Source organism: Acipenser ruthenus, chromosome 48, assembly GCF_902713425.1.
Source record: "Acipenser ruthenus chromosome 48, fAciRut3.2 maternal haplotype, whole genome shotgun sequence".
Classification (NCBI taxonomy): Eukaryota; Metazoa; Chordata; class Actinopteri; order Acipenseriformes; family Acipenseridae; genus Acipenser; species Acipenser ruthenus.
In genome coordinates, this window is record NC_081236.1 from 4988715 (window position 1) to 5002131 (window position 13417).

At 43.8% G+C, this 13417-nt stretch overlaps 3 non-coding genes across 3 annotated transcripts; all 3 read left to right on the top strand.

Moving 5' to 3' along the window:
- Positions 1-655: 655 nt before the first annotated feature.
- trnag-ucc (transfer RNA glycine (anticodon UCC)) lies at positions 656-727 on the top strand. Its single transcript has one exon. It is a non-coding gene; the product is annotated as a tRNA-Gly (tRNA).
- Positions 728-2695: 1968 nt separating this feature from the next.
- Positions 2696-2767, top strand: trnah-gug (transfer RNA histidin (anticodon GUG)). Its single transcript has one exon. It is a non-coding gene; the product is annotated as a tRNA-His (tRNA).
- Positions 2768-3075: 308 nt separating this feature from the next.
- trnag-ucc (transfer RNA glycine (anticodon UCC)) lies at positions 3076-3147 on the top strand. The gene has a single exon. It is a non-coding gene; the product is annotated as a tRNA-Gly (tRNA).
- The last annotated feature ends 10270 nt before the right edge of the window (positions 3148-13417 follow it).

The following is a 13417-nucleotide window of genomic DNA, read 5'->3' on the forward strand; positions in this document are numbered from 1 at the left end:
GCCATACCGCCGCCGTCACATGAGGCTCCCGTTCCCTTACATCCTGCTTCCTATTCCGCTCCCCCTTGTCTTTAAAACCAGCCTTTGAAATGAGCCAGGTAAAGGGGAATCATCCTCTGATTGGCGCAGGGAAAGAAACGAAAGATTCTAAAAATGAAAGTAGCCTAATTAAAACAATAAAACAAAACACATAGCAGCGACCTGCTGCAATTGTTCTGCCGTGTGTGTAGCACGGAGTGCCCAGCTGACAAAACAAACACGAGCTTCTCGGTAGTTCGCCGTGATCGTATAGTGGTTAGTACTTTGCATTGTGGCCGCAACAACCCCGGTTTGAATCCGAGTCACGGCAGGTGCAATCCTCACACGGCAGAGAAGCTTGTTTTTTTCACACGCCATCTTCATGGCATGCACCTTTTTGAAAGAAAATAGAATACAATAATTGCTTCACCGTGTTAGTACAGGCATGATGCACACCAGCCTGCTGTGTATGAAATAATAATTACAGAAATAATCAATCTATAAACACCATAAAAATCTCCCACAAACACCAGTCGCTGTATTAATGCTTATCGAGAAGAGGCAAGACGGGACCTGTCCCAGCAGCCAACGTTACAGTGGCTTAATTAAATCTTTGAAGGTGATTTTGAGAACGGAGGCGTTGGTGGTATAGTGGTGAGCATAGCCGCCTTCCAAGCAGTTGACCCGGGTTCAATTCCCGGCCAACGCAAGTCTTTTTTGAACTTTTTCATTTAACATTGGAATAAAGCGTAATACATTCCCCAACTAATTTGCCTTACTGGTTAATAGTCTTAAAAGCATAACTTTGAAAGTATCACTGTGAGTTATAATGATCTGTGAGGTGATATTAGTCACTACATTAAGCCCCATCAAACGAATGTGTTCATTTGGAATCATGCATTGATAATGCGTTGTCGGGAAAACTGCAAATATGGATGGAAGCGTGAGTTGAATGATTAATCACATTCTAAGGATTGATATGGTCCTGTTGTTCGTCCTGCCACCTAAAAATGGCGTTGCAGTTACATGCGCTGCAAAATCAAATATTTAAAATTAAACAACCATCTGATAAAACTTACTGCAGCCGGATTGTTTTAGACACACATGGGCGCATGAAAAAAATCAAACATATGTTACCAAAATAGTCATTGCTGTATGATGTACAGCAACTGTAAAATGAATGGTTTTATAATCTGTTATGTGAGACTTCTTGTTGAATTTTTAAGCATTTGATTCCCTGTGTACACAAAGATGGCAGTCCTGATTTAACGAGTGGGCAAGTAGAGCATTCGGTGACTGATTTTTCAGTCTTTTTCAGTCACGTGATTGAGCGCCTTCCTGGCAATGCATCGTAATTAGAAAAGTATAATGCAAGATATTGAACACGGACACATCCGGGATTTGAACCCGGGAACTCGCGCACCCGAAGCAAGAATCATACCCCTAGGTTAAACAGCCAAATGCTGGCGGCGATTTGGTTCCACGAGCTTCCAAAGAAGCGTAGACCTAGATGCTCTGTATTGAGGAATTAGTGTCACCTTGCTGTGTGCCTGTTAGGGGCAGTCTGATTTGCTTTACCTGGCGGCTAGCATTTCTATGGGCATCGAGAGGTGGTCGCTATAAATGAGGAAACTTGTTAAGATAGGATTTAGTTTCGATATGCATACATACACATAAAAAATAAACAAAACAAAACTGTGTTATGTTGTTTTGCAAAGGGATGCACTGCAATTTGTTATATTTTATTTTATTCTTGCGAGCACGCAGCTGTTTTATATATTCATTTTAAATAGATTGGGGGAAATTGGTACTGTGTACTTTACAAATGTAATCTAGATTGTAACGAGACCATTCAAGTGCTGACGTTGTTGTCTACTTTGTATGTACCACAAAAAGAACAGATTTGCTGAACTGGTTAATTAACCTTACTATAAGAAACTGATAGATCCAAGTATTTCATATAAACTGCAATACTATAATATGTGGTAACTAGTTGAATTAACTTCACTATAAGAAACTGCTAGATTAAGAGTTTGTTTAATTGTATCATCTCTATATGTATCTACTAGACAATTGTTAGATGGTGAAGTGAAAGTGGAATTGTCATATTGTTTACATTGTTGTTAATGTGCTTGAGATTTTGAAAACAATTATTAATTAAAACTTGTAAAGATTATTTTTGGAGTATGATTGCTTGATTTCTCCTGGATAAAAGAGTTTGTGCGGGAACCAACCACTCAAGGTCCTTGTCCTCAATAAACACACGGTGGCGTAGTGAAAATAACATAAATTTCGCTATTTGTATATAAAGACCTGCTACACTTCAATACTACTGCGGCTACTCGGACATCACACACATAATCATTGTAAACACACCGCCATAGCACAGGCTGGCGACCAGCCATACCGCCGCCGTCACATGAGGCTCCCGTTCCCTTACATCCTGCTTCCTATTCCGCTCCCCCTTGTCTTTAAAACCAGCCTTTGAAATGAGCCAGGTAAAGGGGAATCATCCTCTGATTGGCGTAGGTAAAGAAACGAAAGATTCTAAAAATGAAAGTAGCCTAATTAAAACAATAAAACAAAACACATAGCAGCGACCTGCTGCAATTGTTCTGCCGTGTGTGTAGCACGGAGTGCCCAGCTGACAAAACAAACACAAGCTTCTCGGTAGTTCGCCGTGATCGTATAGTGGTTAGTACTTTGCGTTGTGGCCGCAACAACCCCGGTTCGAATCCGGGTCACGGCAGGTGCAATCCTCACACGGCAGAGAAGCTTGTTCTTTTTTTTCACACGGCATCTTCATGGCATGCACCTTTTTGAAAGAAAATAGAATGCAATAATTGCTTCGTAGTGTTAGTACAGGCATGATGCACACCAGCCTGCTGTGTATGAAATAATAATTACAGAAATAATCAATCTATAAACACCATAAAAATCTCCCACAAACACCAGTCGCTGTATTAACGCTTATCGAGTAGGCAAGACGGGACCTGTCCCAGCAGCCAACGTTACAGTGGCTTAATTCAATCTTTGAAGGTTATTTTGAGAACGGAGGCGTTGGTGGTATAGTGGTGAGCATAGCTGCCTTCCAAGCAGTTGACCCGGGTTCGATCCCCGGCCATCGCAAGTCTTTTTTGAACTTTTTCATTTAACATTGGAAGAAAGCGTAATACATTCCCCAACTAATTTGCCTTACTGGTTAATAGTCTTAAAAGCATAACTTTGAAAGTATCACTGTGAGTTATAATGATCTGTGAGTTGATATTAGTCACTACATTAAGCCCCATCAAACGAATGTGTTCATTTGGAATCATGCATTGATAATGCGTTGTCGGGAAAACTGCAAATATGGATGGAAGCGTGAGTTGAATGATTAATCACATTCTAAGGATTGATATGGTCCTGTTGTTAGTCCTGCCACCTAAAAATGGCGTTGCAGTTACATGTGCTGCAAAATCAAATATTTAAACTTAAACAACCATCTGATAAAACTTACTGCAGCCGGATTGTTTTAGACACACATGGGCACGTGAAAAAAATCAAACATATGTTACCAAAATAGTCATTGCTGTATGATGTACAGCAACTGTAAAATGAATGGTTTTATAATCTGTTATGTGAGACTTCTGTTGAATTTTTAAGCATTTGATTCCCTGTGTACACAAAGATCCATGACAAAGAAATTCCTGATAACTGACGCTGAGACGTGAGAAATGACGATGTGCTATAATGTGGACACCGTAAGACTGGAGCTGGAACGTGGAGATACTTTATAACTTCGTGTAGCACACCAGGAAAGATGTGTTTGAACGTGAGTGTATCATTTCCAACACGAGGTATAGCGTGTTGGGGTTCCCCGGTCAGTGAGCCTGTTAGTTTATTTATTGTTCACGTTGTGTGGTTCATTTGATAGTTGTCCCATTCCTGCAGCAAGGAATCTTGTTTTATTTGTTATACTTTATTTTATTCTTGCGAGCACGCTGCTGTTTTATATATTCATTTTAAATAGATTGAGGGAAATTGGTACTGTGTACTTTACAAATGTAATCTAGATTGTAACGAGACCATTCAAGTGCTGACGTTGTTGTCTACTTTGTATGTACCACAAAAAGAACAGATTTGCTGAACTGGTTAATTAACCTTACTATAAGAAACTGATAGATCCAAGTATTTTATATAAACTGCAATACTATAATTTGTGGTAACTGGTTGAATTAACTTCACTATAAGAAACTGATAGATTAAGAGTTTGTTTAATTGTATCATCTCTATATGTATCTACTAGGAAATTGTTAGATGGTGAAGTGAAATTGGAATTGACATATTGTTTACATTATTGTTAATGTGCTTGAGATTTTGAAAACAATTATTAATTAAAACTTGTAAAGATTATTTTTGGAGTAAGAAATGTCTGAACTTATAAAAGCCTTTAAAAAAATGCACATTAGCCCTTCCACAGAGGCGAAAGAAACCACGGTTTGTAAAAAAAGTTTCAAGAGAGAGTCAAAGCAAGGGGCCTTCAAGCATCCGTCCCAAGGATCCTCTGTGTACTGTACAACCTCCTCTGTGGACTGAACTGAAAACAAACATCAATGAGAGAGAGGGGCGGATGTATTAGGGTAACTCTGAAAACGCCCCTAGGGGCGGCGCCTCAAGGACCACCCATTCAAGGATCTCTGATAGGTTATCTCAAAGGATCCCCCACGGTGCCTGAGGCGTCAACACCCTCATAGGCAGAAACCTAATCTTAGGGAGCATACTAAAGGGGCTCCCCACATGTCCTTTTGATTGAAGGAGTCTGACACCATGGCTTCTGCAAACTTTAGATACTTCTCTGAAAATGCCATTCTTGAACCTTGCGATCTTGAGATGGATTGGACCAGTGAAGAAATGACCCAGCTTATAAAAGACTTTGAAAATGTCCCGCTCCTCAACCCTGCAGAGTCTGACGACGTTGACGGGGGCTTAGGCATCTCTTTTGAAAAAGTATTAAAGATCTCTATGGGGCTCGTGGCTTCTCTATTGGAAGTGATCATTGACCGTGATATGGTGAAAAATTGCCGTGGTTGCGAAATTGACCACCCGAGCCAGCTGAGACACAGCTGCCTTTTTGAAGCGGACCCCAATTATTTTGATCAACATTTTGAAGAAATACTAGAAAAAATACACGTCCCGTGGCTGAAGCTTCTGGTGGCTAAAGCTCTAGCTTGTTTCAATTTTCATCCATCTTTGACAAAACTTCAGAAACTGGTGGAAGATATTTTAACAGAGCTAAGACCAGAACACAGCATTAGACGTAAACTGATTCATCTACAAGAAACCCTGGATGACAAGACCCGAGACATTGTTAACAAAATAACCAAAGCTTTCTACCATCGCAGTTTTACAAACCCTCGCGCTCCATTAGCATATTACGGGGCCTGTGATTTTGAAAATGGGGAACGTCCAGACTCCAGCAACACTCAGGAACACCATGGAGGGGCTGCTGTTTGAGTTAATAGCCGAGAAAGTGGCTTGCAAGAGACTCTTTCAAAACCTGATCCCCGTAAATGTAAAAATGTTCAGCAATTTAAAAAGTGTAACTGATTTAATCCGTAAAGATATTGATACTAAAGAATGGTCAGAGTTGGTAAATACACATGTAAAACACTGTAAACCCTTAAATGCATTTTGAATGAATATATTACCTAAAATGTTTGATGAAATAGAAGATTGAAAATGTACACATATCATTGTTTTGTATGCTTATGTGACTGATGTATGTTTTTATAACATGGCCAGGTTTTTAAGAGATGAAGATATATCGATAGTTGTGCAAAATGTCATGGATTATTTAGTGACTAATCATGAATGTTTGTGTAAAAACAATCTAATCTTCTTGATAAATTGTGAATACAACTTTTGAACTTCACACATGTCTCTGAGGTGTTATGATAACCTTTGAATAAAAACTTTTTGAAGTACATATTTGTCGCAGTTTTGTTATTTTGCTTAAAGATGACACATCAGCGTATGAAAAAAATATACTACGATCCCTCAAATCCTGGAGGTTTAGGGGGTTTACAGACTCTTCAAAGAGCTCTGAGGTCTGAGGGGCCTAAAGTCTCTGAGAGGGTCTTAACTGACTTTTTATCAGAGCAAGACTCATATACGTTGCATAAGCCCTCTAAAATAAACTTTAAAATAAACACCGTATTTGTATCTAATATCGATACACAGTGGCAAGCTGATTTAGTCTAGCTTGTCAAAAGAAAATGGAGGTTATAAGTACATGTTAACATGTATAGATATCTTATCCAAAAATGCATGGGTATTACCTTTGAAAAATAAGTCATCTAAGACGGTGACAGAGGCGTTCAAGAGGATCATCAGCGCTGGTAGGAAACCTAAAAAACTACAAACTGATAAAGGGGCCGAATTTCTAAACAAAGCATTTCAGCACATGCTAAAAAAAACATAATATTCTACACTTTACCACGGGGAATGAGCTAAAAGCATCTATTGTTGAGAGATACAACAGGACTCTGAAAACAAAAATGTGGAAATATTTCACCGCTTTTAACACTCACAAGTATATGGATAAACTACAAGAAATGGTACAGGCTTATAACAACTCCTTCCACCATAGTATTCAAATGAAACCTTCAGAAGTTAATGAAGATAATTCATTTAAAGTGTTTAAAACTTTATACTCTAAGAAGAAAAGCCCTACACAGATAAAGTTTAAGTTTGCCGCTGGTGACAGCGTAAGAATTTCAAAGTTAAGAGCTCCCTTTGTAAAAGGCTATGAACAGACGTTTGCAGCAGAGATTTTTACTATAACAGAATGTATACCAAGATTTCCATCGGTGTATAAACTATGTGATTATGATGGAGAGCCTATAATGGGCACCTTTTATGAACCAGAATTGCAGAAAATAAATGTCAAGACTGATAGGCTGTTTAGGATAGAGAAGATAGTTGCCGAGAAAAAGGAAAATGGCAAAAAGTCTTATCTCATAAAATGGGCCGGTTGGCCTGAAAAATTTAACAGTTGGGTCGCGGGGCATCAGGTGGTGGATCTAAAGAGTTAACAAGTACTGACTGTATTTAATTACACTTAAAACATTATTCATGATGTCTCAAGACTCTTTTTATGTAACTCTGCCTAGTAACGCTTCACAGGAGATTTTCCCTAAAAACGCGATATCCAATTTTACTATCAAAATTGGTTAAAACACATCTACCGGGAAAATGGGAAGTTTGCTTAGCAGAGATTCAATATCCCCATACCTGGGATAATATAAGCCTTAAAGACAGCACTTTTATTACTTATGATATAGAAAAAGCGGTAAAACGTGATTATACTATACCAAAAGGATATTATGAGACCCTTCAGGATGTAATAACAGCTATGAACGATGCCATGCTCGGAAAAGGACTAGATCAGAAAGGTGACAAAACTCCCGATGAACAATATAAAAATGATTTGAAATTAGTCTATAAACCTATAGAAAGACGAATTTATATAAAAAGTACTACACCGTATATGTTTTATGCCAAAGAACATCTCGGACAAATGTTGGGGTTTCGTGAGACTATAAAGGGTGAAACTATTGAACTATTGGGCCCTATTGAGGCTAAAGTGTATAGTGCTCATTTGAGGACCCTCTACCCAGCCGATATCAGAGCGGGATTTTATACCCTGTATGTCTATACTGATATCATTACACATCAAGCCGTTGGAGATAGTTACGCGCCTCTTCTAAGATGCGTCCCTATTAAAGGCAAAAACAACGATATAATCATGGTAACTTACGACAGACCTCATTATGTGCCCCTCAGCAAGACCAACTTTGACACGTTAACTATACAAATTAAGACGGACCAAAACAAGTTAGTGCCATTCCGTTTTGGGAAGGTTGTAGTGAAGTTGCATTTCCGACCTGTAAAGCCTCTTTTTTTACACCTAATTGAAAATGGGCCCTAATGGATATGTCAATCCTTATATTAATTATTACAAAAATCAAGCTGGTAATGGTTTGCCTGGATTTTCTGGAGCTCCGGTAATGTACGGAGCGGGTATAGGGGGTATTTTTAGAAGTCTTTTCAGAAAAGCTTTACCGTTACTTAGACGGGGTTTTGAAATAGTTAAACCTCATTTTAAATCAGCAGCTAAAAATATTGTTAGTGACGTAGTGTCAAATGTCCTAACAAGTCATAACCCTCATAGCCATAACAAGAGCCAGTCAGGGGAGGGATTGATGGTGATGTCCAGAGGATACAAGAGAAAACGTAGCAAACCCCCAGGATCTCGCTATCATCCACACAAAAAGGCTAAACCAGCTTGTCACAAAGACGGCCGGAGTGGGTGGCGTCAGACCAGAAACAGGAACACAAACGACAGAGAGATGGGGTTTTGGTGAGGCTGAACGCGTGATCGCGTTCAGCATTTAATAAACAGACAGAAAATAAAAGGTTTGAAACAACAAAAACACAGGACACGGCACTGGTAGCCAAAAGAAACATATAAACAAAACGGACTACACAGTAAACAGACAGTGCACAGACAGACAAACGAAACACGGTGAGTGAGACAGTTATTCACTTTTATATTTACGTTCTTTCTTATTATTTAATTTCTCCTTCTCCACACTCGTTCTCCACTCACCGAACACCTAACCCTGACTGACTAGAAATGTGCCTATTTATAGTGTTGTGCTGGGATTCAATTACTAATTAATTATTCACTTGAATCCCAGCACGTGAATTAATTCTGTGCAACCCCGTGCTCACATATTACATTTAACCAGCACGTGAAGTGATTTGTGCCCTCCTCGTGCCTACATACAAATCTACACTTTTTAAATATACGTGAAACACAGACCCGTTTATATCCCGTGTACCAATCTATACACCAACATTAACATACGCACGCATACATACATACACATAACACAAATGCACACAGGGGCGGGGCGCTTTGCCACACAGCTACATTGAGGTCATTTAGTAGTGGTAACCGGAGAAGGAGTAAGAAACCAAAGACTCCCAGAACAGCGAAAAAGAGAAACATCTTTTAAATCATGACGCTGGTACATCATATGTCTCAAGAATGTATGAAATCAGAATTGGATCTGTTTACTATACCTTATACCCAGACAAGTATTGAAAAAAACCTTTATGTGGAAATTCCCCCCCCCCCCCTTGTCTGCCTTGTCTGACACGGCCCCCATCGAATTTTACATAGCAGGAAATGGGGAAGATTATCTTGATTTGAATAATACTCTTTTAAGACTTTCATGCAAAATTACTAGGGCTGATGGCGCCGATTTAGTTGGAGGCAGTATAGTTGGTATTATCAATTACCCTGTAGCTACCATGTTTTCACAAGTGGATGTAACTTTAGGAAATCGCTTAATTAGTCAAAGCAGTAATACTTATCCTTACTGTAGCATTATAGAAGCAATGCTAAACTTTAGTAAGGACACTCTAGAATCACAGTTCACTGCCGGCTTGTTTTACAAAGATACCCCAGGACACATGGATGAGACTGATCCTGCAGGGGCTAATGAAGGTCTAGTTAAACGTCATGCGTTTACCAGAATGAGTCATACTGTTGAACTTTTAGGACCTCTGCATGTGGATATATTTTTTCAAGAGAAACTCATGCTAAATGGTATTGACCTGAAAATTAAAATGGTGAGGGCCAATGACACTTTCTGTTTAATGTCTGATGCTGCAGAAGAGTTCAAACTTAAAATTTTAGAAGCCTCTCTCTATATTAAAAAAGTAAAAGTGTCCCCTGAGGTCAGAATTGCCCAAGCTCAGGCCTTGATGACCTCTAATGCCCGATATCCTATTGATAGAGTGTCTATGAAAGTTTTTAGTATTCCTAGAGGGAGTAGGGTATGTAATCAGGAGAATTTGTTTCTGGGGCAGTGTCACAAAGACGGCCGGAGTGGGTGGCGTCAGACCAGAAACAGGAACACAAACGACAGAGAGATGGGGTTTTGGTGAGGCTGAACGCGTGATCGCGTTCAGCATTTAATAAACAGAACAGAAAATAAAAGGTTGGAACAGACAAAAACACTGGACACGGCACTACACGCCAAAATAAATAGACAAACAAAACGGACTACACAGACAAACGGTGCACGGAGACAAACAAACACGGTGAGTGAAAACACGTTAACTACTACTTTTACTTTTACTATTATTATTATTATTTCACCTCCGTCTCCAATCCCGTTCTCCACTCACCGAACACCTAACCCCGACTGCAAGAAACGTGCGTCTATTTATACTGTTTGTGCTGGGATTCAATTACTAATTAATTATTCACTTGAATCCCAGCACGTGAATTCATTACGTGCAACCCCGTGCCACACATTATATTTTAAATGCACGTGCGTGATGTGCAATCCCGTGCCTAAATACAAATATACACTTTTTAAATACACGTGAAACACAGACCTGTTTATATCCCGTGTACCAATGACTATACACCAACATTTACACACGCACGCAACACACAAATGCACACAGGGACGGGGCACATTGCCACATATACCCCCCCTTGTGCACAGCACACATGGCCTCAACGGCCACCTCCCCCCTTAAAAATCCAGCAGTCCAGGACAAAGTCTCGGGCTGGGAAGGGAGGCTTCCAGGGGCCCACAGGTGGCAATGTTGCCAGTAGCCAGGCTGCTACTGGCCATGCTGTCAGCAGACGTGCTGACAGCTCCCAGACTGACTCCTTCAGCAGTGGCAGTCCTGGCAGCGGAAAGGCTGCTTGGGGGATGGTCTCCTGACCTCCCCTCTTCTTCGTAGCCGGCAGCTCCCTCTTCCGGGGCTCCGGCCACAGTCTCTTCTGCAGCGAAACTGCTGCAGTGGGAGCAGGTCTCCGGACCTCCCCCACGATCTCCGGCAGCGAAACTGCTGCAGTGGGAGCAGGTCTCCGGACCTCCCCCACGATCTCCGGCAGCGAAACTGCTGCTGGGGTTGGTGGTCTCCAGACCTCCTCCCCCTTCTTCGTGGCCGACAGCTCCCCTTTCTGGGGCTCCGGCCACCGTACTCCCCGTGGTGGAAGTACGGGAAGCAGAGACAGCTCCTGCTGTTCTGCTTCTGGCGGTGGTGGAGGCAGAGGCAGCTCCTGCTCCTCTGCTCCTGGAAGTGGCAGAGGCAGCTCCTGCTCCTCTGCTCCTTCCGGTGGTGGTGGCGGAGGCAGAGGCAGCTCCTGCTCCTCTGCTCCTTGCGGTGGTGGTGGCGGAGGCAGAGGCAGCTCCTGCTCCTCTGCTCCTGGAGGTGGTGGAGGCAGAGGCAGCTCCTGCTCCTCTGCTCCTGGAGGTGGTGGAGGCAGAGGCAGCTCCTGCTCCTCTGCTCCTGGAGGTGGTGGAGGCAGAGGCAGCTCCTGCTCCTCTGCTCCTGGAGGTGGTGGAGAAAGTGATACCAGCAGGCATTCATCCTCTGCTGGTGGGGGAAGTGATACCAGCAGGCATTCATCCTCTGCTGGTGGGGGAAGTGATACCAGCAGGCATTCATCCTCTGCTGGTGGGGGAAGTGATACCAGCAGGCATTCATCCTCTGCTGGTGGGGGAAGTGATACCAGCAGGCATTCATCCTCTGCTGGTGGGGGAAGTGATACCAGCAGGCATTCACCCTCTGCTGGTGGGGGAAGTGATACCAGCAGGCATTCACCCTCTGCTGGTGGACAGGGACCCAGCAGGCATTCACCCTCTGCTGGTGGACATGGCGGAGGCAGAGGCAGCTCCTGCTGCTCTGCTCCTGCCGGTGGAGGTGGCAGAGGCAGAGGCAGCTCCTGCTCCTCTGCTCCTGGCGGTGGTGGAGGCAGAGGCAGCTCCTGCTGCTCTGCTCCTAATGGAGGAAGTGGTAGAGGTGGCGGAGGCAGAGGCAGCTCCTGCTGCTCTGCTCCTGCCGGTGAAGGTGGCGGAGACAGAGACAGCTCCGGCTGCTCTGCTCCTGCCGGTGAAGGTGGGAGCAGCGTGTAGTCTCCTGACGACGGAGGTGGGAGCAGCGTGTAGTCTCCCCCTTTTTCAGGGGACTGGTGCTGCTCTGCCTCTCTTGCAGGGGACTGGTGCGGCTCTGCCTCGGAAGGGGAAACCAGCAGGCATTCTTCCTCTGCTGGTGGAGATGGGGACAGCAGGCATTTTCCCTCTGCTGGTGGAGATGGGACCAGCAGGCATTCTCCCTCTGCTGGCAGCTTGGTTCCTAGGGTTATGGAAGCCCCGACTTTCCTCCCTTTGGGCTGTGGACGCACCGACTCCTCCCTTTTGGGCTGTGGACGCACCGACTCCCCCCTCTTGGGCTGTGGACGCACCGACTCCCCCCTCTTGGGCTGTGGACGCACCGACTCCCCCCACTCAGGCGTAGGACGTTCGGGCTCCTCCCACTCAGGCGTAGGACGTTCGGGCTCCTCCCACTCAGACGTAGGACGTTCGGGCTCCTCCCACTCAGGCGTAGGACGTTCGGGCTCCTCCCACTCAGGCGTAGGACGTTCGGGCTCCTCCCACTCAGGCGTAGGACGTTCGGGCTCCTCCCACTCAGGCGTAGGACGTTCGGGCTCCTCCCACTCAGGCGTAGGACGTTCGGGCTCCTCCCACTCAGGCGTAGGACGTTCGGGCTCCTCCTCCCCTGGCTCCTGCTCTGGGCAGTCCTCGTCCTCATGCCCATAGGCAATGCACATGGTGCACCAACTTGGCTCCCTCTGCTTCCTCCTCACTTTTCCCCCTCTCTGCCTCCTTCTCCTCACCTTCCTCATTTGGGCTGGTTCCTCCTCCTCTTCCTGGAAGGGGCAGACAGCCACTGTGTGCCCATACACCCCGCAGGCAAGGCACCAGCCTTGGTCCTCCAACCTGCCGAGGAGCTCCTCCAGCTCACTGCAGCCGTCTCTCCAGTTCCAGCCTTCCATTGTATTTTGTTTTTATTTATTTATTTATTTTAAATCCAAGAAACTGCGGTTCCTGCTCTGGCCTGAGTCCTGGAGGCGCTGTCGATCCCACGCAGGACACCACGTGTCACAAAGACGGCCGGAGTGGGTGGCGTCAGACCAGAAACAGGAACACAAACGACAGAGAGATGGGGTTTGGTGAGGCTGAACGCGTGATCGCGTTCAGCATTTAATAAACAGAACAGAAAATAAAAGGTTGGAACAGACAAAAACACTGGACACGGCACTACACGCCAAAATAAATACACATTATATTTTAAATGCACGTGCGTGATGTGCAATCCCGTGCCTAAATACAAATATACACTTTTTAAATACACGTGAAACACAGACCCGTTTATATCCCGTGTACCAATGACTATACACCAACATTTACACACGCACGCAACACACAAATGCACACAGGGACGGGGCACATTGCCTCAGGCAGTTACCAAAGTTTGTGGT